General features: G+C 50.3%; 43 non-coding genes across 43 annotated transcripts; all 43 read left to right on the top strand.

The window, feature by feature from the left end:
• Positions 1-260: 260 nt before the first annotated feature.
• LOC145917104 (U2 spliceosomal RNA) lies at positions 261-458 on the top strand. Its single transcript, XR_014405166.1, has one exon. It is a non-coding gene; the product is annotated as a U2 spliceosomal RNA (small nuclear RNA).
• Positions 459-723: 265 nt separating this feature from the next.
• Positions 724-887, top strand: LOC145917156 (U1 spliceosomal RNA). Its single transcript, XR_014405213.1, has one exon. It is a non-coding gene; the product is annotated as a U1 spliceosomal RNA (small nuclear RNA).
• Positions 888-1,175: 288 nt separating this feature from the next.
• On the top strand, positions 1,176-1,373 carry LOC145917103 (U2 spliceosomal RNA). Its single transcript, XR_014405165.1, has one exon. It is a non-coding gene; the product is annotated as a U2 spliceosomal RNA (small nuclear RNA).
• A 265-nt stretch (positions 1,374-1,638) lies between these two features.
• On the top strand, positions 1,639-1,802 carry LOC145917155 (U1 spliceosomal RNA). The gene has a single exon (XR_014405212.1). It is a non-coding gene; the product is annotated as a U1 spliceosomal RNA (small nuclear RNA).
• A 288-nt stretch (positions 1,803-2,090) lies between these two features.
• On the top strand, positions 2,091-2,288 carry LOC145917102 (U2 spliceosomal RNA). Its single transcript, XR_014405164.1, has one exon. It is a non-coding gene; the product is annotated as a U2 spliceosomal RNA (small nuclear RNA).
• A 265-nt stretch (positions 2,289-2,553) lies between these two features.
• Positions 2,554-2,717, top strand: LOC145917154 (U1 spliceosomal RNA). Its single transcript, XR_014405211.1, has one exon. It is a non-coding gene; the product is annotated as a U1 spliceosomal RNA (small nuclear RNA).
• A 288-nt stretch (positions 2,718-3,005) lies between these two features.
• LOC145917100 (U2 spliceosomal RNA) lies at positions 3,006-3,203 on the top strand. The gene has a single exon (XR_014405162.1). It is a non-coding gene; the product is annotated as a U2 spliceosomal RNA (small nuclear RNA).
• A 265-nt stretch (positions 3,204-3,468) lies between these two features.
• On the top strand, positions 3,469-3,632 carry LOC145917153 (U1 spliceosomal RNA). The gene has a single exon (XR_014405210.1). It is a non-coding gene; the product is annotated as a U1 spliceosomal RNA (small nuclear RNA).
• Positions 3,633-3,920: 288 nt separating this feature from the next.
• Positions 3,921-4,118, top strand: LOC145917099 (U2 spliceosomal RNA). Its single transcript, XR_014405161.1, has one exon. It is a non-coding gene; the product is annotated as a U2 spliceosomal RNA (small nuclear RNA).
• A 265-nt stretch (positions 4,119-4,383) lies between these two features.
• On the top strand, positions 4,384-4,547 carry LOC145917152 (U1 spliceosomal RNA). The gene has a single exon (XR_014405209.1). It is a non-coding gene; the product is annotated as a U1 spliceosomal RNA (small nuclear RNA).
• Positions 4,548-4,835: 288 nt separating this feature from the next.
• LOC145917098 (U2 spliceosomal RNA) lies at positions 4,836-5,033 on the top strand. Its single transcript, XR_014405160.1, has one exon. It is a non-coding gene; the product is annotated as a U2 spliceosomal RNA (small nuclear RNA).
• A 265-nt stretch (positions 5,034-5,298) lies between these two features.
• On the top strand, positions 5,299-5,462 carry LOC145917151 (U1 spliceosomal RNA). Its single transcript, XR_014405208.1, has one exon. It is a non-coding gene; the product is annotated as a U1 spliceosomal RNA (small nuclear RNA).
• A 288-nt stretch (positions 5,463-5,750) lies between these two features.
• On the top strand, positions 5,751-5,948 carry LOC145917097 (U2 spliceosomal RNA). The gene has a single exon (XR_014405159.1). It is a non-coding gene; the product is annotated as a U2 spliceosomal RNA (small nuclear RNA).
• A 265-nt stretch (positions 5,949-6,213) lies between these two features.
• On the top strand, positions 6,214-6,377 carry LOC145917150 (U1 spliceosomal RNA). The gene has a single exon (XR_014405207.1). It is a non-coding gene; the product is annotated as a U1 spliceosomal RNA (small nuclear RNA).
• A 720-nt stretch (positions 6,378-7,097) lies between these two features.
• Positions 7,098-7,286, top strand: LOC145917118 (U2 spliceosomal RNA). The gene has a single exon (XR_014405178.1). It is a non-coding gene; the product is annotated as a U2 spliceosomal RNA (small nuclear RNA).
• A 265-nt stretch (positions 7,287-7,551) lies between these two features.
• On the top strand, positions 7,552-7,715 carry LOC145917149 (U1 spliceosomal RNA). Its single transcript, XR_014405206.1, has one exon. It is a non-coding gene; the product is annotated as a U1 spliceosomal RNA (small nuclear RNA).
• Positions 7,716-8,003: 288 nt separating this feature from the next.
• On the top strand, positions 8,004-8,201 carry LOC145917096 (U2 spliceosomal RNA). Its single transcript, XR_014405158.1, has one exon. It is a non-coding gene; the product is annotated as a U2 spliceosomal RNA (small nuclear RNA).
• A 265-nt stretch (positions 8,202-8,466) lies between these two features.
• On the top strand, positions 8,467-8,630 carry LOC145917147 (U1 spliceosomal RNA). Its single transcript, XR_014405204.1, has one exon. It is a non-coding gene; the product is annotated as a U1 spliceosomal RNA (small nuclear RNA).
• Positions 8,631-8,918: 288 nt separating this feature from the next.
• On the top strand, positions 8,919-9,116 carry LOC145917095 (U2 spliceosomal RNA). The gene has a single exon (XR_014405157.1). It is a non-coding gene; the product is annotated as a U2 spliceosomal RNA (small nuclear RNA).
• A 265-nt stretch (positions 9,117-9,381) lies between these two features.
• On the top strand, positions 9,382-9,545 carry LOC145917146 (U1 spliceosomal RNA). The gene has a single exon (XR_014405203.1). It is a non-coding gene; the product is annotated as a U1 spliceosomal RNA (small nuclear RNA).
• Positions 9,546-9,833: 288 nt separating this feature from the next.
• On the top strand, positions 9,834-10,031 carry LOC145917094 (U2 spliceosomal RNA). Its single transcript, XR_014405156.1, has one exon. It is a non-coding gene; the product is annotated as a U2 spliceosomal RNA (small nuclear RNA).
• A 265-nt stretch (positions 10,032-10,296) lies between these two features.
• LOC145917145 (U1 spliceosomal RNA) lies at positions 10,297-10,460 on the top strand. Its single transcript, XR_014405202.1, has one exon. It is a non-coding gene; the product is annotated as a U1 spliceosomal RNA (small nuclear RNA).
• A 288-nt stretch (positions 10,461-10,748) lies between these two features.
• Positions 10,749-10,946, top strand: LOC145917093 (U2 spliceosomal RNA). The gene has a single exon (XR_014405155.1). It is a non-coding gene; the product is annotated as a U2 spliceosomal RNA (small nuclear RNA).
• A 265-nt stretch (positions 10,947-11,211) lies between these two features.
• On the top strand, positions 11,212-11,375 carry LOC145917143 (U1 spliceosomal RNA). Its single transcript, XR_014405201.1, has one exon. It is a non-coding gene; the product is annotated as a U1 spliceosomal RNA (small nuclear RNA).
• Positions 11,376-11,663: 288 nt separating this feature from the next.
• On the top strand, positions 11,664-11,861 carry LOC145917092 (U2 spliceosomal RNA). Its single transcript, XR_014405154.1, has one exon. It is a non-coding gene; the product is annotated as a U2 spliceosomal RNA (small nuclear RNA).
• Positions 11,862-12,126: 265 nt separating this feature from the next.
• On the top strand, positions 12,127-12,290 carry LOC145917142 (U1 spliceosomal RNA). The gene has a single exon (XR_014405200.1). It is a non-coding gene; the product is annotated as a U1 spliceosomal RNA (small nuclear RNA).
• Positions 12,291-12,578: 288 nt separating this feature from the next.
• On the top strand, positions 12,579-12,776 carry LOC145917091 (U2 spliceosomal RNA). Its single transcript, XR_014405153.1, has one exon. It is a non-coding gene; the product is annotated as a U2 spliceosomal RNA (small nuclear RNA).
• Positions 12,777-13,041: 265 nt separating this feature from the next.
• On the top strand, positions 13,042-13,205 carry LOC145917141 (U1 spliceosomal RNA). Its single transcript, XR_014405199.1, has one exon. It is a non-coding gene; the product is annotated as a U1 spliceosomal RNA (small nuclear RNA).
• A 288-nt stretch (positions 13,206-13,493) lies between these two features.
• Positions 13,494-13,691, top strand: LOC145917089 (U2 spliceosomal RNA). The gene has a single exon (XR_014405151.1). It is a non-coding gene; the product is annotated as a U2 spliceosomal RNA (small nuclear RNA).
• Positions 13,692-13,956: 265 nt separating this feature from the next.
• On the top strand, positions 13,957-14,120 carry LOC145917140 (U1 spliceosomal RNA). Its single transcript, XR_014405198.1, has one exon. It is a non-coding gene; the product is annotated as a U1 spliceosomal RNA (small nuclear RNA).
• A 288-nt stretch (positions 14,121-14,408) lies between these two features.
• On the top strand, positions 14,409-14,606 carry LOC145917088 (U2 spliceosomal RNA). The gene has a single exon (XR_014405150.1). It is a non-coding gene; the product is annotated as a U2 spliceosomal RNA (small nuclear RNA).
• A 265-nt stretch (positions 14,607-14,871) lies between these two features.
• LOC145917139 (U1 spliceosomal RNA) lies at positions 14,872-15,035 on the top strand. The gene has a single exon (XR_014405197.1). It is a non-coding gene; the product is annotated as a U1 spliceosomal RNA (small nuclear RNA).
• Positions 15,036-15,323: 288 nt separating this feature from the next.
• On the top strand, positions 15,324-15,521 carry LOC145917087 (U2 spliceosomal RNA). The gene has a single exon (XR_014405149.1). It is a non-coding gene; the product is annotated as a U2 spliceosomal RNA (small nuclear RNA).
• A 265-nt stretch (positions 15,522-15,786) lies between these two features.
• Positions 15,787-15,950, top strand: LOC145917138 (U1 spliceosomal RNA). The gene has a single exon (XR_014405196.1). It is a non-coding gene; the product is annotated as a U1 spliceosomal RNA (small nuclear RNA).
• A 711-nt stretch (positions 15,951-16,661) lies between these two features.
• LOC145917086 (U2 spliceosomal RNA) lies at positions 16,662-16,859 on the top strand. Its single transcript, XR_014405148.1, has one exon. It is a non-coding gene; the product is annotated as a U2 spliceosomal RNA (small nuclear RNA).
• A 265-nt stretch (positions 16,860-17,124) lies between these two features.
• LOC145917137 (U1 spliceosomal RNA) lies at positions 17,125-17,288 on the top strand. Its single transcript, XR_014405195.1, has one exon. It is a non-coding gene; the product is annotated as a U1 spliceosomal RNA (small nuclear RNA).
• A 288-nt stretch (positions 17,289-17,576) lies between these two features.
• LOC145917084 (U2 spliceosomal RNA) lies at positions 17,577-17,774 on the top strand. Its single transcript, XR_014405147.1, has one exon. It is a non-coding gene; the product is annotated as a U2 spliceosomal RNA (small nuclear RNA).
• Positions 17,775-18,039: 265 nt separating this feature from the next.
• Positions 18,040-18,203, top strand: LOC145917135 (U1 spliceosomal RNA). The gene has a single exon (XR_014405193.1). It is a non-coding gene; the product is annotated as a U1 spliceosomal RNA (small nuclear RNA).
• A 288-nt stretch (positions 18,204-18,491) lies between these two features.
• On the top strand, positions 18,492-18,689 carry LOC145917083 (U2 spliceosomal RNA). The gene has a single exon (XR_014405146.1). It is a non-coding gene; the product is annotated as a U2 spliceosomal RNA (small nuclear RNA).
• Positions 18,690-18,954: 265 nt separating this feature from the next.
• Positions 18,955-19,118, top strand: LOC145917134 (U1 spliceosomal RNA). Its single transcript, XR_014405192.1, has one exon. It is a non-coding gene; the product is annotated as a U1 spliceosomal RNA (small nuclear RNA).
• A 288-nt stretch (positions 19,119-19,406) lies between these two features.
• Positions 19,407-19,604, top strand: LOC145917082 (U2 spliceosomal RNA). Its single transcript, XR_014405145.1, has one exon. It is a non-coding gene; the product is annotated as a U2 spliceosomal RNA (small nuclear RNA).
• A 261-nt stretch (positions 19,605-19,865) lies between these two features.
• LOC145917133 (U1 spliceosomal RNA) lies at positions 19,866-20,029 on the top strand. The gene has a single exon (XR_014405191.1). It is a non-coding gene; the product is annotated as a U1 spliceosomal RNA (small nuclear RNA).
• A 288-nt stretch (positions 20,030-20,317) lies between these two features.
• LOC145917081 (U2 spliceosomal RNA) lies at positions 20,318-20,515 on the top strand. Its single transcript, XR_014405144.1, has one exon. It is a non-coding gene; the product is annotated as a U2 spliceosomal RNA (small nuclear RNA).
• Positions 20,516-20,545: the final 30 nt, after the last annotated feature.

Below are 20,545 nucleotides of genomic sequence, written 5' to 3'. Positions count from 1 at the left end.
AACGTAAGGTAGAAACGAAGTTTCTACGGGGGGGATTCGCCTGTTACGGTCAGGAGGAGTCGTGTCGGGGGTTGGGAGGTGGGTCATGGGTCCGTTTGTGACGTCATGTGGTGAACAAACTAATTTGAATGGCCTGCCAAAAACGGTAGGAAAAAAACAAGGAAATTTTTTTTTTTTTTTCATTTTTCACCGGAATAAAATTTGGCAGCAAATGCGAGACGGACTCTTCCGGACGTTGCGGACTCAGTGGATGTTGCGGCATCGCTTCTCGGCTCTTTAGAGCTAAGATCAAGTGTAGTATCTGTTCTTCTCAGTTTAATACCTGGGACGCAAGCGATTCGCTTGCATGTCTTTGTATTAACCTGATTTTTGGACAGGGGGCACGGTGCCGGAGCTTGCTTCGACCTGCCCACGGGTTGTCCTGGTATTGCACTACCTCCAGGCACGGCCCACATTCCCACACATGTGGGAATAACCATCTGTTAATCATTCGCAAAACAATTGCACGAAACAGCGGTGCATCCCATGAGTGCGTGTGTGTCGTCTGTATGCACACGCCAAGGAAAGAGAGGTAGAGAGGGAGGACGGGAGAGCAATTAATTTAACGGCACATTTGGTTGTTGTGCTTGTCGGAGACCAGATAAAACAAGCCGTGAAATGCACAATGCGGCAAACACAAGGACGGACGACAAAAATGCTACCTCTCAAGAAGCTGTGCAAAGCATACTTACCTGACGGGGGCCTTCACCGTGATCAGGCCGGCGGTGGGCCCAGGGCGAGGCTTAGCCATTGCACTTAGGCTTAGCTGACCCTTGCGATTACCCCAAATGTGGGTAACTCGGCCGTACAATTTCTGCTAGTGGGGACTGCGTTCGCGCTATCCCCGTCTTTTACTAATCCTCTGATGTAGAGCAAAACGTAAGGTAGAAACGAAGTTTCTACGGGGGGGATTCGCCTGTTACGGTCAGGAGGAGTCGTGTCGGGGGTTGGGAGGTGGGTCATGGGTCCGTTTGTGACGTCATGTGGTGAACAAACTAATTTGAATGGCCTGCCAAAAACGGTAGGAAAAAAACAAGGAAATTTTTTTTTTTTTTTCATTTTTCACCGGAATAAAATTTGGCAGCAAATGCGAGACGGACTCTTCCGGACGTTGCGGACTCAGTGGATGTTGCGGCATCGCTTCTCGGCTCTTTAGAGCTAAGATCAAGTGTAGTATCTGTTCTTCTCAGTTTAATACCTGGGACGCAAGCGATTCGCTTGCATGTCTTTGTATTAACCTGATTTTTGGACAGGGGGCACGGTGCCGGAGCTTGCTTCGACCTGCCCACGGGTTGTCCTGGTATTGCACTACCTCCAGGCACGGCCCACATTCCCACACATGTGGGAATAACCATCTGTTAATCATTCGCAAAACAATTGCACGAAACAGCGGTGCATCCCATGAGTGCGTGTGTGTCGTCTGTATGCACACGCCAAGGAAAGAGAGGTAGAGAGGGAGGACGGGAGAGCAATTAATTTAACGGCACATTTGGTTGTTGTGCTTGTCGGAGACCAGATAAAACAAGCCGTGAAATGCACAATGCGGCAAACACAAGGACGGACGACAAAAATGCTACCTCTCAAGAAGCTGTGCAAAGCATACTTACCTGACGGGGGCCTTCACCGTGATCAGGCCGGCGGTGGGCCCAGGGCGAGGCTTAGCCATTGCACTTAGGCTTAGCTGACCCTTGCGATTACCCCAAATGTGGGTAACTCGGCCGTACAATTTCTGCTAGTGGGGACTGCGTTCGCGCTATCCCCGTCTTTTACTAATCCTCTGATGTAGAGCAAAACGTAAGGTAGAAACGAAGTTTCTACGGGGGGGATTCGCCTGTTACGGTCAGGAGGAGTCGTGTCGGGGGTTGGGAGGTGGGTCATGGGTCCGTTTGTGACGTCATGTGGTGAACAAACTAATTTGAATGGCCTGCCAAAAACGGTAGGAAAAAAACAAGGAAATTTTTTTTTTTTTTTCATTTTTCACCGGAATAAAATTTGGCAGCAAATGCGAGACGGACTCTTCCGGACGTTGCGGACTCAGTGGATGTTGCGGCATCGCTTCTCGGCTCTTTAGAGCTAAGATCAAGTGTAGTATCTGTTCTTCTCAGTTTAATACCTGGGACGCAAGCGATTCGCTTGCATGTCTTTGTATTAACCTGATTTTTGGACAGGGGGCACGGTGCCGGAGCTTGCTTCGACCTGCCCACGGGTTGTCCTGGTATTGCACTACCTCCAGGCACGGCCCACATTCCCACACATGTGGGAATAACCATCTGTTAATCATTCGCAAAACAATTGCACGAAACAGCGGTGCATCCCATGAGTGCGTGTGTGTCGTCTGTATGCACACGCCAAGGAAAGAGAGGTAGAGAGGGAGGACGGGAGAGCAATTAATTTAACGGCACATTTGGTTGTTGTGCTTGTCGGAGACCAGATAAAACAAGCCGTGAAATGCACAATGCGGCAAACACAAGGACGGACGACAAAAATGCTACCTCTCAAGAAGCTGTGCAAAGCATACTTACCTGACGGGGGCCTTCACCGTGATCAGGCCGGCGGTGGGCCCAGGGCGAGGCTTAGCCATTGCACTTAGGCTTAGCTGACCCTTGCGATTACCCCAAATGTGGGTAACTCGGCCGTACAATTTCTGCTAGTGGGGACTGCGTTCGCGCTATCCCCGTCTTTTACTAATCCTCTGATGTAGAGCAAAACGTAAGGTAGAAACGAAGTTTCTACGGGGGGGATTCGCCTGTTACGGTCAGGAGGAGTCGTGTCGGGGGTTGGGAGGTGGGTCATGGGTCCGTTTGTGACGTCATGTGGTGAACAAACTAATTTGAATGGCCTGCCAAAAACGGTAGGAAAAAAACCAGGAAATTTTTTTTTTTTTTTCATTTTTCACCGGAATAAAATTTGGCAGCAAATGCGAGACGGACTCTTCCGGACGTTGCGGACTCAGTGGATGTTGCGGCATCGCTTCTCGGCTCTTTAGAGCTAAGATCAAGTGTAGTATCTGTTCTTCTCAGTTTAATACCTGGGACGCAAGCGATTCGCTTGCATGTCTTTGTATTAACCTGATTTTTGGACAGGGGGCACGGTGCCGGAGCTTGCTTCGACCTGCCCACGGGTTGTCCTGGTATTGCACTACCTCCAGGCACGGCCCACATTCCCACACATGTGGGAATAACCATCTGTTAATCATTCGCAAAACAATTGCACGAAACAGCGGTGCATCCCATGAGTGCGTGTGTGTCGTCTGTATGCACACGCCAAGGAAAGAGAGGTAGAGAGGGAGGACGGGAGAGCAATTAATTTAACGGCACATTTGGTTGTTGTGCTTGTCGGAGACCAGATAAAACAAGCCGTGAAATGCACAATGCGGCAAACACAAGGACGGACGACAAAAATGCTACCTCTCAAGAAGCTGTGCAAAGCATACTTACCTGACGGGGGCCTTCACCGTGATCAGGCCGGCGGTGGGCCCAGGGCGAGGCTTAGCCATTGCACTTAGGCTTAGCTGACCCTTGCGATTACCCCAAATGTGGGTAACTCGGCCGTACAATTTCTGCTAGTGGGGACTGCGTTCGCGCTATCCCCGTCTTTTACTAATCCTCTGATGTAGAGCAAAACGTAAGGTAGAAACGAAGTTTCTACGGGGGGGATTCGCCTGTTACGGTCAGGAGGAGTCGTGTCGGGGGTTGGGAGGTGGGTCATGGGTCCGTTTGTGACGTCATGTGGTGAACAAACTAATTTGAATGGCCTGCCAAAAACGGTAGGAAAAAAACCAGGAAATTTTTTTTTTTTTTTCATTTTTCACCGGAATAAAATTTGGCAGCAAATGCGAGACGGACTCTTCCGGACGTTGCGGACTCAGTGGATGTTGCGGCATCGCTTCTCGGCTCTTTAGAGCTAAGATCAAGTGTAGTATCTGTTCTTCTCAGTTTAATACCTGGGACGCAAGCGATTCGCTTGCATGTCTTTGTATTAACCTGATTTTTGGACAGGGGGCACGGTGCCGGAGCTTGCTTCGACCTGCCCACGGGTTGTCCTGGTATTGCACTACCTCCAGGCACGGCCCACATTCCCACACATGTGGGAATAACCATCTGTTAATCATTCGCAAAACAATTGCACGAAACAGCGGTGCATCCCATGAGTGCGTGTGTGTCGTCTGTATGCACACGCCAAGGAAAGAGAGGTAGAGAGGGAGGACGGGAGAGCAATTAATTTAACGGCACATTTGGTTGTTGTGCTTGTCGGAGACCAGATAAAACAAGCCGTGAAATGCACAATGCGGCAAACACAAGGACGGACGACAAAAATGCTACCTCTCAAGAAGCTGTGCAAAGCATACTTACCTGACGGGGGCCTTCACCGTGATCAGGCCGGCGGTGGGCCCAGGGCGAGGCTTAGCCATTGCACTTAGGCTTAGCTGACCCTTGCGATTACCCCAAATGTGGGTAACTCGGCCGTACAATTTCTGCTAGTGGGGACTGCGTTCGCGCTATCCCCGTCTTTTACTAATCCTCTGATGTAGAGCAAAACGTAAGGTAGAAACGAAGTTTCTACGGGGGGGATTCGCCTGTTACGGTCAGGAGGAGTCGTGTCGGGGGTTGGGAGGTGGGTCATGGGTCCGTTTGTGACGTCATGTGGTGAACAAACTAATTTGAATGGCCTGCCAAAAACGGTAGGAAAAAAACCAGGAAATTTTTTTTTTTTTTTCATTTTTCACCGGAATAAAATTTGGCAGCAAATGCGAGACGGACTCTTCCGGACGTTGCGGACTCAGTGGATGTTGCGGCATCGCTTCTCGGCTCTTTAGAGCTAAGATCAAGTGTAGTATCTGTTCTTCTCAGTTTAATACCTGGGACGCAAGCGATTCGCTTGCATGTCTTTGTATTAACCTGATTTTTGGACAGGGGGCACGGTGCCGGAGCTTGCTTCGACCTGCCCACGGGTTGTCCTGGTATTGCACTACCTCCAGGCACGGCCCACATTCCCACACATGTGGGAATAACCATCTGTTAATCATTCGCAAAACAATTGCACGAAACAGCGGTGCATCCCATGAGTGCGTGTGTGTCGTCTGTATGCACACGCCAAGGAAAGAGAGGTAGAGAGGGAGGACGGGAGAGCAATTAATTTAACGGCACATTTGGTTGTTGTGCTTGTCGGAGACCAGATAAAACAAGCCGTGAAATGCACAATGCGGCAAACACAAGGACGGACGACAAAAATGCTACCTCTCAAGAAGCTGTGCAAAGCATACTTACCTGACGGGGGCCTTCACCGTGATCAGGCCGGCGGTGGGCCCAGGGCGAGGCTTAGCCATTGCACTTAGGCTTAGCTGACCCTTGCGATTACCCCAAATGTGGGTAACTCGGCCGTACAATTTCTGCTAGTGGGGACTGCGTTCGCGCTATCCCCGTCTTTTACTAATCCTCTGATGTAGAGCAAAACGTAAGGTAGAAACGAAGTTTCTACGGGGGGGATTCGCCTGTTACGGTCAGGAGGAGTCGTGTCGGGGGTTGGGAGGTGGGTCATGGGTCCGTTTGTGACGTCATGTGGTGAACAAACTAATTTGAATGGCCTGCCAAAAACGGTAGGAAAAAAACCAGGAAATTTTTTTTTTTTTTTCATTTTTCACCGGAATAAAATTTGGCAGCAAATGCGAGACGGACTCTTCCGGACGTTGCGGACTCAGTGGATGTTGCGGCATCGCTTCTCGGCTCTTTAGAGCTAAGATCAAGTGTAGTATCTGTTCTTCTCAGTTTAATACCTGGGACGCAAGCGATTCGCTTGCATGTCTTTGTATTAACCTGATTTTTGGACAGGGGGCACGGTGCCGGAGCTTGCTTCGACCTGCCCACGGGTTGTCCTGGTATTGCACTACCTCCAGGCACGGCCCACATTCCCACACATGTGGGAATAACCATCTGTTAATCATTCGCAAAACAATTGCACGAAACAGCGGTGCATCCCATGAGTGCGTGTGTGTCGTCTGTATGCACACGCCAAGGAAAGAGAGGTAGAGAGGGAGGACGGGAGAGCAATTAATTTAACGGCACATTTGGTTGTTGTGCTTGTCGGAGACCAGATAAAACAAGCCGTGAAATGCACAATGCGGCAAACACAAGGACGGACGACAAAAATGCTACCTCTCAAGAAGCTGTGCAAAGCATACTTACCTGACGGGGGCCTTCACCGTGATCAGGCCGGCGGTGGGCCCAGGGCGAGGCTTAGCCATTGCACTTAGGCTTAGCTGACCCTTGCGATTACCCCAAATGTGGGTAACTCGGCCGTACAATTTCTGCTAGTGGGGACTGCGTTCGCGCTATCCCCGTCTTTTACTAATCCTCTGATGTAGAGCAAAACGTAAGGTAGAAACGAAGTTTCTACGGGGGGGATTCGCCTGTTACGGTCAGGAGGAGTCGTGTCGGGGGTTGGGAGGTGGGTCATGGGTCCGTTTGTGACGTCATGTGGTGAACAAACTAATTTGAATGGCCTGCCAAAAACGGTAGGAAAAAAACCAGGAAATTTTTTTTTTTTTTTCATTTTTCACCGGAATAAAATTTGGCAGCAAATGCGAGACGGACTCTTCCGGACGTTGCGGACTCAGTGGATGTTGCGGCATCGCTTCTCGGCTCTTTAGAGCTAAGAAGGGGTTGGCTACCCGGGCATACCGTGGTTCCTTCAGGGCTCTGCTTCTGGTCGGTGAGCGATCATCCGACTCATCCCTGTAGTTACCAGAAATAACCCCCCACGTTGGTTCCCCGTCTGCTCCCTTTGGGTAGTCGGCTCCCCGACCTTCTTTCTCGGGGAGGGTTTTAGACCTGGGTTCCTTCCATTTTATACCCAGAGGGGCCATAGTGCCCTCGCACGACCTCAGTCTTTTGACCCAGGTTCGGCGCGGTTTTAAACGAACCCGACAGATTACTTGTCTGTCACCCGGACGGGCGAACTCGCCTATCCAACACCCCCTCGCCCGGTTGCTGTCGCTTGCGATGGCGACCGGAGGCCACGGTTGCAAACCAGCCCTTTCGGCATGGCGAATGGTCCACCCGACTAACACCCGGGTTGGTACTAGTACACCACTCTGTTCTTCTCAGTTTAATACCTGGGACGCAAGCGATTCGCTTGCATGTCTTTGTATTAACCTGATTTTTGGACAGGGGGCACGGTGCCGGAGCTTGCTTCGACCTGCCCACGGGTTGTCCTGGTATTGCACTACCTCCAGGCACGGCCCACATTCCCACACATGTGGGAATAACCATCTGTTAATCATTCGCAAAACAATTGCACGAAACAGCGGTGCATCCCATGAGTGCGTGTGTGTCGTCTGTATGCACACGCCAAGGAAAGAGAGGTAGAGAGGGAGGACGGGAGAGCAATTAATTTAACGGCACATTTGGTTGTTGTGCTTGTCGGAGACCAGATAAAACAAGCCGTGAAATGCACAATGCGGCAAACACAAGGACGGACGACAAAAATGCTACCTCTCAAGAAGCTGTGCAAAGCATACTTACCTGACGGGGGCCTTCACCGTGATCAGGCCGGCGGTGGGCCCAGGGCGAGGCTTAGCCATTGCACTTAGGCTTAGCTGACCCTTGCGATTACCCCAAATGTGGGTAACTCGGCCGTACAATTTCTGCTAGTGGGGACTGCGTTCGCGCTATCCCCGTCTTTTACTAATCCTCTGATGTAGAGCAAAACGTAAGGTAGAAACGAAGTTTCTACGGGGGGGATTCGCCTGTTACGGTCAGGAGGAGTCGTGTCGGGGGTTGGGAGGTGGGTCATGGGTCCGTTTGTGACGTCATGTGGTGAACAAACTAATTTGAATGGCCTGCCAAAAACGGTAGGAAAAAAACCAGGAAATTTTTTTTTTTTTTTCATTTTTCACCGGAATAAAATTTGGCAGCAAATGCGAGACGGACTCTTCCGGACGTTGCGGACTCAGTGGATGTTGCGGCATCGCTTCTCGGCTCTTTAGAGCTAAGATCAAGTGTAGTATCTGTTCTTCTCAGTTTAATACCTGGGACGCAAGCGATTCGCTTGCATGTCTTTGTATTAACCTGATTTTTGGACAGGGGGCACGGTGCCGGAGCTTGCTTCGACCTGCCCACGGGTTGTCCTGGTATTGCACTACCTCCAGGCACGGCCCACATTCCCACACATGTGGGAATAACCATCTGTTAATCATTCGCAAAACAATTGCACGAAACAGCGGTGCATCCCATGAGTGCGTGTGTGTCGTCTGTATGCACACGCCAAGGAAAGAGAGGTAGAGAGGGAGGACGGGAGAGCAATTAATTTAACGGCACATTTGGTTGTTGTGCTTGTCGGAGACCAGATAAAACAAGCCGTGAAATGCACAATGCGGCAAACACAAGGACGGACGACAAAAATGCTACCTCTCAAGAAGCTGTGCAAAGCATACTTACCTGACGGGGGCCTTCACCGTGATCAGGCCGGCGGTGGGCCCAGGGCGAGGCTTAGCCATTGCACTTAGGCTTAGCTGACCCTTGCGATTACCCCAAATGTGGGTAACTCGGCCGTACAATTTCTGCTAGTGGGGACTGCGTTCGCGCTATCCCCGTCTTTTACTAATCCTCTGATGTAGAGCAAAACGTAAGGTAGAAACGAAGTTTCTACGGGGGGGATTCGCCTGTTACGGTCAGGAGGAGTCGTGTCGGGGGTTGGGAGGTGGGTCATGGGTCCGTTTGTGACGTCATGTGGTGAACAAACTAATTTGAATGGCCTGCCAAAAACGGTAGGAAAAAAACCAGGAAATTTTTTTTTTTTTTTCATTTTTCACCGGAATAAAATTTGGCAGCAAATGCGAGACGGACTCTTCCGGACGTTGCGGACTCAGTGGATGTTGCGGCATCGCTTCTCGGCTCTTTAGAGCTAAGATCAAGTGTAGTATCTGTTCTTCTCAGTTTAATACCTGGGACGCAAGCGATTCGCTTGCATGTCTTTGTATTAACCTGATTTTTGGACAGGGGGCACGGTGCCGGAGCTTGCTTCGACCTGCCCACGGGTTGTCCTGGTATTGCACTACCTCCAGGCACGGCCCACATTCCCACACATGTGGGAATAACCATCTGTTAATCATTCGCAAAACAATTGCACGAAACAGCGGTGCATCCCATGAGTGCGTGTGTGTCGTCTGTATGCACACGCCAAGGAAAGAGAGGTAGAGAGGGAGGACGGGAGAGCAATTAATTTAACGGCACATTTGGTTGTTGTGCTTGTCGGAGACCAGATAAAACAAGCCGTGAAATGCACAATGCGGCAAACACAAGGACGGACGACAAAAATGCTACCTCTCAAGAAGCTGTGCAAAGCATACTTACCTGACGGGGGCCTTCACCGTGATCAGGCCGGCGGTGGGCCCAGGGCGAGGCTTAGCCATTGCACTTAGGCTTAGCTGACCCTTGCGATTACCCCAAATGTGGGTAACTCGGCCGTACAATTTCTGCTAGTGGGGACTGCGTTCGCGCTATCCCCGTCTTTTACTAATCCTCTGATGTAGAGCAAAACGTAAGGTAGAAACGAAGTTTCTACGGGGGGGATTCGCCTGTTACGGTCAGGAGGAGTCGTGTCGGGGGTTGGGAGGTGGGTCATGGGTCCGTTTGTGACGTCATGTGGTGAACAAACTAATTTGAATGGCCTGCCAAAAACGGTAGGAAAAAAACCAGGAAATTTTTTTTTTTTTTTCATTTTTCACCGGAATAAAATTTGGCAGCAAATGCGAGACGGACTCTTCCGGACGTTGCGGACTCAGTGGATGTTGCGGCATCGCTTCTCGGCTCTTTAGAGCTAAGATCAAGTGTAGTATCTGTTCTTCTCAGTTTAATACCTGGGACGCAAGCGATTCGCTTGCATGTCTTTGTATTAACCTGATTTTTGGACAGGGGGCACGGTGCCGGAGCTTGCTTCGACCTGCCCACGGGTTGTCCTGGTATTGCACTACCTCCAGGCACGGCCCACATTCCCACACATGTGGGAATAACCATCTGTTAATCATTCGCAAAACAATTGCACGAAACAGCGGTGCATCCCATGAGTGCGTGTGTGTCGTCTGTATGCACACGCCAAGGAAAGAGAGGTAGAGAGGGAGGACGGGAGAGCAATTAATTTAACGGCACATTTGGTTGTTGTGCTTGTCGGAGACCAGATAAAACAAGCCGTGAAATGCACAATGCGGCAAACACAAGGACGGACGACAAAAATGCTACCTCTCAAGAAGCTGTGCAAAGCATACTTACCTGACGGGGGCCTTCACCGTGATCAGGCCGGCGGTGGGCCCAGGGCGAGGCTTAGCCATTGCACTTAGGCTTAGCTGACCCTTGCGATTACCCCAAATGTGGGTAACTCGGCCGTACAATTTCTGCTAGTGGGGACTGCGTTCGCGCTATCCCCGTCTTTTACTAATCCTCTGATGTAGAGCAAAACGTAAGGTAGAAACGAAGTTTCTACGGGGGGGATTCGCCTGTTACGGTCAGGAGGAGTCGTGTCGGGGGTTGGGAGGTGGGTCATGGGTCCGTTTGTGACGTCATGTGGTGAACAAACTAATTTGAATGGCCTGCCAAAAACGGTAGGAAAAAAACCAGGAAATTTTTTTTTTTTTTTCATTTTTCACCGGAATAAAATTTGGCAGCAAATGCGAGACGGACTCTTCCGGACGTTGCGGACTCAGTGGATGTTGCGGCATCGCTTCTCGGCTCTTTAGAGCTAAGATCAAGTGTAGTATCTGTTCTTCTCAGTTTAATACCTGGGACGCAAGCGATTCGCTTGCATGTCTTTGTATTAACCTGATTTTTGGACAGGGGGCACGGTGCCGGAGCTTGCTTCGACCTGCCCACGGGTTGTCCTGGTATTGCACTACCTCCAGGCACGGCCCACATTCCCACACATGTGGGAATAACCATCTGTTAATCATTCGCAAAACAATTGCACGAAACAGCGGTGCATCCCATGAGTGCGTGTGTGTCGTCTGTATGCACACGCCAAGGAAAGAGAGGTAGAGAGGGAGGACGGGAGAGCAATTAATTTAACGGCACATTTGGTTGTTGTGCTTGTCGGAGACCAGATAAAACAAGCCGTGAAATGCACAATGCGGCAAACACAAGGACGGACGACAAAAATGCTACCTCTCAAGAAGCTGTGCAAAGCATACTTACCTGACGGGGGCCTTCACCGTGATCAGGCCGGCGGTGGGCCCAGGGCGAGGCTTAGCCATTGCACTTAGGCTTAGCTGACCCTTGCGATTACCCCAAATGTGGGTAACTCGGCCGTACAATTTCTGCTAGTGGGGACTGCGTTCGCGCTATCCCCGTCTTTTACTAATCCTCTGATGTAGAGCAAAACGTAAGGTAGAAACGAAGTTTCTACGGGGGGGATTCGCCTGTTACGGTCAGGAGGAGTCGTGTCGGGGGTTGGGAGGTGGGTCATGGGTCCGTTTGTGACGTCATGTGGTGAACAAACTAATTTGAATGGCCTGCCAAAAACGGTAGGAAAAAAACCAGGAAATTTTTTTTTTTTTTTCATTTTTCACCGGAATAAAATTTGGCAGCAAATGCGAGACGGACTCTTCCGGACGTTGCGGACTCAGTGGATGTTGCGGCATCGCTTCTCGGCTCTTTAGAGCTAAGATCAAGTGTAGTATCTGTTCTTCTCAGTTTAATACCTGGGACGCAAGCGATTCGCTTGCATGTCTTTGTATTAACCTGATTTTTGGACAGGGGGCACGGTGCCGGAGCTTGCTTCGACCTGCCCACGGGTTGTCCTGGTATTGCACTACCTCCAGGCACGGCCCACATTCCCACACATGTGGGAATAACCATCTGTTAATCATTCGCAAAACAATTGCACGAAACAGCGGTGCATCCCATGAGTGCGTGTGTGTCGTCTGTATGCACACGCCAAGGAAAGAGAGGTAGAGAGGGAGGACGGGAGAGCAATTAATTTAACGGCACATTTGGTTGTTGTGCTTGTCGGAGACCAGATAAAACAAGCCGTGAAATGCACAATGCGGCAAACACAAGGACGGACGACAAAAATGCTACCTCTCAAGAAGCTGTGCAAAGCATACTTACCTGACGGGGGCCTTCACCGTGATCAGGCCGGCGGTGGGCCCAGGGCGAGGCTTAGCCATTGCACTTAGGCTTAGCTGACCCTTGCGATTACCCCAAATGTGGGTAACTCGGCCGTACAATTTCTGCTAGTGGGGACTGCGTTCGCGCTATCCCCGTCTTTTACTAATCCTCTGATGTAGAGCAAAACGTAAGGTAGAAACGAAGTTTCTACGGGGGGGATTCGCCTGTTACGGTCAGGAGGAGTCGTGTCGGGGGTTGGGAGGTGGGTCATGGGTCCGTTTGTGACGTCATGTGGTGAACAAACTAATTTGAATGGCCTGCCAAAAACGGTAGGAAAAAAACCAGGAAATTTTTTTTTTTTTTTCATTTTTCACCGGAATAAAATTTGGCAGCAAATGCGAGACGGACTCTTCCGGACGTTGCGGACTCAGTGGATGTTGCGGCATCGCTTCTCGGCTCTTTAGAGCTAAGATCAAGTGTAGTATCTGTTCTTCTCAGTTTAATACCTGGGACGCAAGCGATTCGCTTGCATGTCTTTGTATTAACCTGATTTTTGGACAGGGGGCACGGTGCCGGAGCTTGCTTCGACCTGCCCACGGGTTGTCCTGGTATTGCACTACCTCCAGGCACGGCCCACATTCCCACACATGTGGGAATAACCATCTGTTAATCATTCGCAAAACAATTGCACGAAACAGCGGTGCATCCCATGAGTGCGTGTGTGTCGTCTGTATGCACACGCCAAGGAAAGAGAGGTAGAGAGGGAGGACGGGAGAGCAATTAATTTAACGGCACATTTGGTTGTTGTGCTTGTCGGAGACCAGATAAAACAAGCCGTGAAATGCACAATGCGGCAAACACAAGGACGGACGACAAAAATGCTACCTCTCAAGAAGCTGTGCAAAGCATACTTACCTGACGGGGGCCTTCACCGTGATCAGGCCGGCGGTGGGCCCAGGGCGAGGCTTAGCCATTGCACTTAGGCTTAGCTGACCCTTGCGATTACCCCAAATGTGGGTAACTCGGCCGTACAATTTCTGCTAGTGGGGACTGCGTTCGCGCTATCCCCGTCTTTTACTAATCCTCTGATGTAGAGCAAAACGTAAGGTAGAAACGAAGTTTCTACGGGGGGGATTCGCCTGTTACGGTCAGGAGGAGTCGTGTCGGGGGTTGGGAGGTGGGTCATGGGTCCGTTTGTGACGTCATGTGGTGAACAAACTAATTTGAATGGCCTGCCAAAAACGGTAGGAAAAAAACCAGGAAATTTTTTTTTTTTTTTCATTTTTCACCGGAATAAAATTTGGCAGCAAATGCGAGACGGACTCTTCCGGACGTTGCGGACTCAGTGGATGTTGCGGCATCGCTTCTCGGCTCTTTAGAGCTAAGATCAAGTGTAGTATCTGTTCTTCTCAGTTTAATACCTGGGACGCAAGCGATTCGCTTGCATGTCTTTGTATTAACCTGATTTTTGGACAGGGGGCACGGTGCCGGAGCTTGCTTCGACCTGCCCACGGGTTGTCCTGGTATTGCACTACCTCCAGGCACGGCCCACATTCCCACACATGTGGGAATAACCATCTGTTAATCATTCGCAAAACAATTGCACGAAACAGCGGTGCATCCCATGAGTGCGTGTGTGTCGTCTGTATGCACACGCCAAGGAAAGAGAGGTAGAGAGGGAGGACGGGAGAGCAATTAATTTAACGGCACATTTGGTTGTTGTGCTTGTCGGAGACCAGATAAAACAAGCCGTGAAATGCACAATGCGGCAAACACAAGGACGGACGACAAAAATGCTACCTCTCAAGAAGCTGTGCAAAGCATACTTACCTGACGGGGGCCTTCACCGTGATCAGGCCGGCGGTGGGCCCAGGGCGAGGCTTAGCCATTGCACTTAGGCTTAGCTGACCCTTGCGATTACCCCAAATGTGGGTAACTCGGCCGTACAATTTCTGCTAGTGGGGACTGCGTTCGCGCTATCCCCGTCTTTTACTAATCCTCTGATGTAGAGCAAAACGTAAGGTAGAAACGAAGTTTCTACGGGGGGGATTCGCCTGTTACGGTCAGGAGGAGTCGTGTCGGGGGTTGGGAGGTGGGTCATGGGTCCGTTTGTGACGTCATGTGGTGAACAAACTAATTTGAATGGCCTGCCAAAAACGGTAGGAAAAAAACCAGGAAATTTTTTTTTTTTTTTCATTTTTCACCGGAATAAAATTTGGCAGCAAATGCGAGACGGACTCTTCCGGACGTTGCGGACTCAGTGGATGTTGCGGCATCGCTTCTCGGCTCTTTAGAGCTAAGATCAAGTGTAGTATCTGTTCTTCTCAGTTTAATACCTGGGACGCAAGCGATTCGCTTGCATGTCTTTGTATTAACCTGATTTTTGGACAGGGGGCACGGTGCCGGAGCTTGCTTCGACCTGCCCACGGGTTGTCCTGGTATTGCACTACCTCCAGGCACGGCCCACATTCCCACACATGTGGGAATAACCATCTGTTAATCATTCGCAAAACAATTGCACGAAACAGCGGTGCATCCCATGAGTGCGTGTGTGTCGTCTGTATGCACACGCCAAGGAAAGAGAGGTAGAGAGGGAGGACGGGAGAGCAATTAATTTAACGGCACATTTGGTTGTTGTGCTTGTCGGAGACCAGATAAAACAAGCCGTGAAATGCACAATGCGGCAAACACAAGGACGGACGACAAAAATGCTACCTCTCAAGAAGCTGTGCAAAGCATACTTACCTGACGGGGGCCTTCACCGTGATCAGGCCGGCGGTGGGCCCAGGGCGAGGCTTAGCCATTGCACTTAGGCTTAGCTGACCCTTGCGATTACCCCAAATGTGGGTAACTCGGCCGTACAATTTCTGCTAGTGGGGACTGCGTTCGCGCTATCCCCGTCTTTTACTAATCCTCTGATGTAGAGCAAAACGTAAGGTAGAAACGAAGTTTCTACGGGGGGGATTCGCCTGTTACGGTCAGGAGGAGTCGTGTCGGGGGTTGGGAGGTGGGTCATGGGTCCGTTTGTGACGTCATGTGGTGAACAAACTAATTTGAATGGCCTGCCAAAAACGGTAGGAAAAAAACCAGGAAATTTTTTTTTTTTTTTCATTTTTCACCGGAATAAAATTTGGCAGCAAATGCGAGACGGACTCTTCCGGACGTTGCGGACTCAGTGGATGTTGCGGCATCGCTTCTCGGCTCTTTAGAGCTAAGATCAAGTGTAGTATCTGTTCTTCTCAGTTTAATACCTGGGACGCAAGCGATTCGCTTGCATGTCTTTGTATTAACCTGATTTTTGGACAGGGGGCACGGTGCCGGAGCTTGCTTCGACCTGCCCACGGGTTGTCCTGGTATTGCACTACCTCCAGGCACGGCCCACATTCCCACACATGTGGGAATAACCATCTGTTAATCATTCGCAAAACAATTGCACGAAACAGCGGTGCATCCCATGAGTGCGTGTGTGTCGTCTGTATGCACACGCCAAGGAAAGAGAGGTAGAGAGGGAGGACGGGAGAGCAATTAATTTAACGGCACATTTGGTTGTTGTGCTTGTCGGAGACCAGATAAAACAAGCCGTGAAATGCACAATGCGGCAAACACAAGGACGGACGACAAAAATGCTACCTCTCAAGAAGCTGTGCAAAGCATACTTACCTGACGGGGGCCTTCACCGTGATCAGGCCGGCGGTGGGCCCAGGGCGAGGCTTAGCCATTGCACTTAGGCTTAGCTGACCCTTGCGATTACCCCAAATGTGGGTAACTCGGCCGTACAATTTCTGCTAGTGGGGACTGCGTTCGCGCTATCCCCGTCTTTTACTAATCCTCTGATGTAGAGCAAAACGTAAGGTAGAAACGAAGTTTCTACGGGGGGGATTCGCCTGTTACGGTCAGGAGGAGTCGTGTCGGGGGTTGGGAGGTGGGTCATGGGTCCGTTTGTGACGTCATGTGGTGAACAAACTAATTTGAATGGCCTGCCAAAAACGGTAGGAAAAAAACCAGGAAATTTTTTTTTTTTTTTCATTTTTCACCGGAATAAAATTTGGCAGCAAATGCGAGACGGACTCTTCCGGACGTTGCGGACTCAGTGGATGTTGCGGCATCGCTTCTCGGCTCTTTAGAGCTAAGAAGGGGTTGGCTACCCGAGCAAACCGTGGTTCCTTCAGGGCTCTGCTTCTGGTCGGTGAGCGATCATCCGACTCATCCCTGTAGTTACCAGAAATAACCCCCCACGTTGGTTCCCCGTCTGCTCCCTTTGGGTAGTCGGCTCCCCGACCTTCTTTCTCGGGGAGGGTTTTAGACCTGGGTTCCTTCCATTTTATACCCAGAGGGGGGTTGGGAGGTGGGTCATGGGTCCGTTTGTGACGTCATGTGGTGAACAAACTAATTTGAATGGCCTGCCAAAAACGGTAGGAAAAAAACCAGGAAATTTTTTTTTTTTTTTCATTTTTCACCGGAATAAAATTTGGCAGCAAATGCGAGACGGACTCTTCCGGACGTTGCGGACTCAGTGGATGTTGCGGCATCGCTTCTCGGCTCTTTAGAGCTAAGATCAAGTGTAGTATCTGTTCTTCTCAGTTTAATACCTGGGACGCAAGCGATTCGCTTGCATGTCTTTGTATTAACCTGATTTTTGGACAGGGGGCACGGTGCCGGAGCTTGCTTCGACCTGCCCACGGGTTGTCCTGGTATTGCACTACCTCCAGGCACGGCCCACATTCCCACACATGTGGGAATAACCATCTGTTAATCATTCGCAAAACAATTGCACGAAACAGCGGTGCATCCCATGAGTGCGTGTGTGTCGTCTGTATGCACACGCCAAGGAAAGAGAGGTAGAGAGGGAGGACGGGAGAGCAATTAATTTAACGGCACATTTGGTTGTTGTGCTTGTCGGAGACCAGATAAAACAAGCCGTGAAATGCACAATGCGGCAAACACAAGGACGGACGACAAAAATGCTACCTCTCAAGAAGCTGTGCAAAGCATACTTACCTGACGGGGGCCTTCACCGTGATCAGGCCGGCGGTGGGCCCAGGGCGAGGCTTAGCCATTGCACTTAGGCTTAGCTGACCCTTGCGATTACCCCAAATGTGGGTAACTCGGCCGTACAATTTCTGCTAGTGGGGACTGCGTTCGCGCTATCCCCGTCTTTTACTAATCCTCTGATGTAGAGCAAAACGTAAGGTAGAAACGAAGTTTCTACGGGGGGGATTCGCCTGTTACGGTCAGGAGGAGTCGTGTCGGGGGTTGGGAGGTGGGTCATGGGTCCGTTTGTGACGTCATGTGGTGAACAAACTAATTTGAATGGCCTGCCAAAAACGGTAGGAAAAAAACCAGGAAATTTTTTTTTTTTTTTCATTTTTCACCGGAATAAAATTTGGCAGCAAATGCGAGACGGACTCTTCCGGACGTTGCGGACTCAGTGGATGTTGCGGCATCGCTTCTCGGCTCTTTAGAGCTAAGATCAAGTGTAGTATCTGTTCTTCTCAGTTTAATACCTGGGACGCAAGCGATTCGCTTGCATGTCTTTGTATTAACCTGATTTTTGGACAGGGGGCACGGTGCCGGAGCTTGCTTCGACCTGCCCACGGGTTGTCCTGGTATTGCACTACCTCCAGGCACGGCCCACATTCCCACACATGTGGGAATAACCATCTGTTAATCATTCGCAAAACAATTGCACGAAACAGCGGTGCATCCCATGAGTGCGTGTGTGTCGTCTGTATGCACACGCCAAGGAAAGAGAGGTAGAGAGGGAGGACGGGAGAGCAATTAATTTAACGGCACATTTGGTTGTTGTGCTTGTCGGAGACCAGATAAAACAAGCCGTGAAATGCACAATGCGGCAAACACAAGGACGGACGACAAAAATGCTACCTCTCAAGAAGCTGTGCAAAGCATACTTACCTGACGGGGGCCTTCACCGTGATCAGGCCGGCGGTGGGCCCAGGGCGAGGCTTAGCCATTGCACTTAGGCTTAGCTGACCCTTGCGATTACCCCAAATGTGGGTAACTCGGCCGTACAATTTCTGCTAGTGGGGACTGCGTTCGCGCTATCCCCGTCTTTTACTAATCCTCTGATGTAGAGCAAAACGTAAGGTAGAAACGAAGTTTCTACGGGGGGGATTCGCCTGTTACGGTCAGGAGGAGTCGTGTCGGGGGTTGGGAGGTGGGTCATGGGTCCGTTTGTGACGTCATGTGGTGAACAAACTAATTTGAATGGCCTGCCAAAAACGGTAGGAAAAAAACCAGGAAATTTTTTTTTTTTTTTCATTTTTCACCGGAATAAAATTTGGCAGCAAATGCGAGACGGACTCTTCCGGACGTTGCGGACTCAGTGGATGTTGCGGCATCGCTTCTCGGCTCTTTAGAGCTAAGATCAAGTGTAGTATCTGTTCTTCTCAGTTTAATACCTGGGACGCAAGCGATTCGCTTGCATGTCTTTGTATTAACCTGATTTTTGGACAGGGGGCACGGTGCCGGAGCTTGCTTCGACCTGCCCACGGGTTGTCCTGGTATTGCACTACCTCCAGGCACGGCCCACATTCCCACACATGTGGGAATAACCATCTGTTAATCATTCGCAAAACAATTGCACGAAACAGCGGTGCATCCCATGAGTGCGTGTGTGTCGTCTGTATGCACACGCCAAGGAAAGAGAGGTAGAGAGGGAGGACGGGAGAGCAATTAATTTAACGGCACATTTGGTTGTTGTGCTTGTCGGAGACCAGATAAAACAAGCCGTGAAATGCACAATGCGGCAAACACAAGGACGGACGACAAAAATGCTACCTCTCAAGAAGCTGTGCAAAGCATACTTACCTGACGGGGGCCTTCACCGTGATCAGGCCGGCGGTGGGCCCAGGGCGAGGCTTAGCCATTGCACTTAGGCTTAGCTGACCCTTGCGATTACCCCAAATGTGGGTAACTCGGCCGTACAATTTCTGCTAGTGGGGACTGCGTTCGCGCTATCCCCGTCTTTTACTAATCCTCTGATGTAGAGCAAAACGTAAGGTAGAAACGAAGTTTCTACGGGGGGGATTCGCCTGTTACGGTCAGGAGGAGTCGTGTCGGGGGTTGGGAGGTGGGTCATGGGTCCGTTTGTGACGTCATGTGGTGAACAAACTAATTTGAATGGCCTGCCAAAAACGGTAGGAAAAAAACCAGGAAATTTTTTTTTTTTTTTCATTTTTCACCGGAATAAAATTTGGCAGCAAATGCGAGACGGACTCTTCCGGACGTTGCGGACTCAGTGGATGTTGCGGCATCGCTTCTCGGCTCTTTAGAGCTAAGATCAAGTGTAGTATCTGTTCTTCTCAGTTTAATACCTGGGACGCAAGCGATTCGCTTGCATGTCTTTGTATTAACCTGATTTTTGGACAGGGGGCACGGTGCCGGAGCTTGCTTCGACCTGCCCACGGGTTGTCCTGGTATTGCACTACCTCCAGGCACGGCCCACATTCCCATGTGGGAATAACCATCTGTTAATCATTCGCAAAACAATTGCACGAAACAGCGGTGCATCCCATGAGTGCGTGTGTGTCGTCTGTATGCACACGCCAAGGAAAGAGAGGTAGAGAGGGAGGACGGGAGAGCAATTAATTTAACGGCACATTTGGTTGTTGTGCTTGTCGGAGACCAGATAAAACAAGCCGTGAAATGCACAATGCGGCAAACACAAGGACGGACGACAAAAATGCTACCTCTCAAGAAGCTGTGCAAAGCATACTTACCTGACGGGGGCCTTCACCGTGATCAGGCCGGCGGTGGGCCCAGGGCGAGGCTTAGCCATTGCACTTAGGCTTAGCTGACCCTTGCGATTACCCCAAATGTGGGTAACTCGGCCGTACAATTTCTGCTAGTGGGGACTGCGTTCGCGCTATCCCCGTCTTTTACTAATCCTCTGATGTAGAGCAAAACGTAAGGTAGAAACGAAGTTTCTACGGGGGGGATTCGCCTGTTACGGTCAGGAGGAGTCGTGTCGGGGGTTGGGAGGTGGGTCATGGGTCCGTTTGTGACGTCATGTGGTGAACAAACTAATTTGAATGGCCTGCCAAAAACGGTAGGAAAAAAACCAGGAAATTTTTTTTTTTTTTTCATTTTTCACCGGAATAAAATTTGGCAGCAAATGCGAGACGGACTCTTCCGGACGTTGCGGACTCAGTGGATGTTGCGGCATCGCTTCTCGGCTCTTTAGAGCTAAGATCAAGTGTAGTATCTGTTCTTCTCAGTTTAATACCTGGGACGCAAGCGATTCGCTTGCATGTCTTTGTATTAACCTGATTTTTGGACAGGGGGCACGGTGCCGGAGCTTGCTTCGACCTGCCCACGGGTTGTCCTGGTATTGCACTACCTCCAGGCACGGCCCACATTCCCACACATGTGGGAATAACCATCTGTTAATC

The sequence above is a fragment of the Ascidia mentula genome (assembly GCF_947561715.1).
Source record: "Ascidia mentula chromosome 3 unlocalized genomic scaffold, kaAscMent1.1 SUPER_3_unloc_2, whole genome shotgun sequence".
NCBI classification, from domain to species: Eukaryota; Metazoa; Chordata; class Ascidiacea; order Phlebobranchia; family Ascidiidae; genus Ascidia; species Ascidia mentula.
Note: the sequence above shows the minus strand (reverse complement) of the source record. Positions and strands in the feature narration are given on the sequence as shown.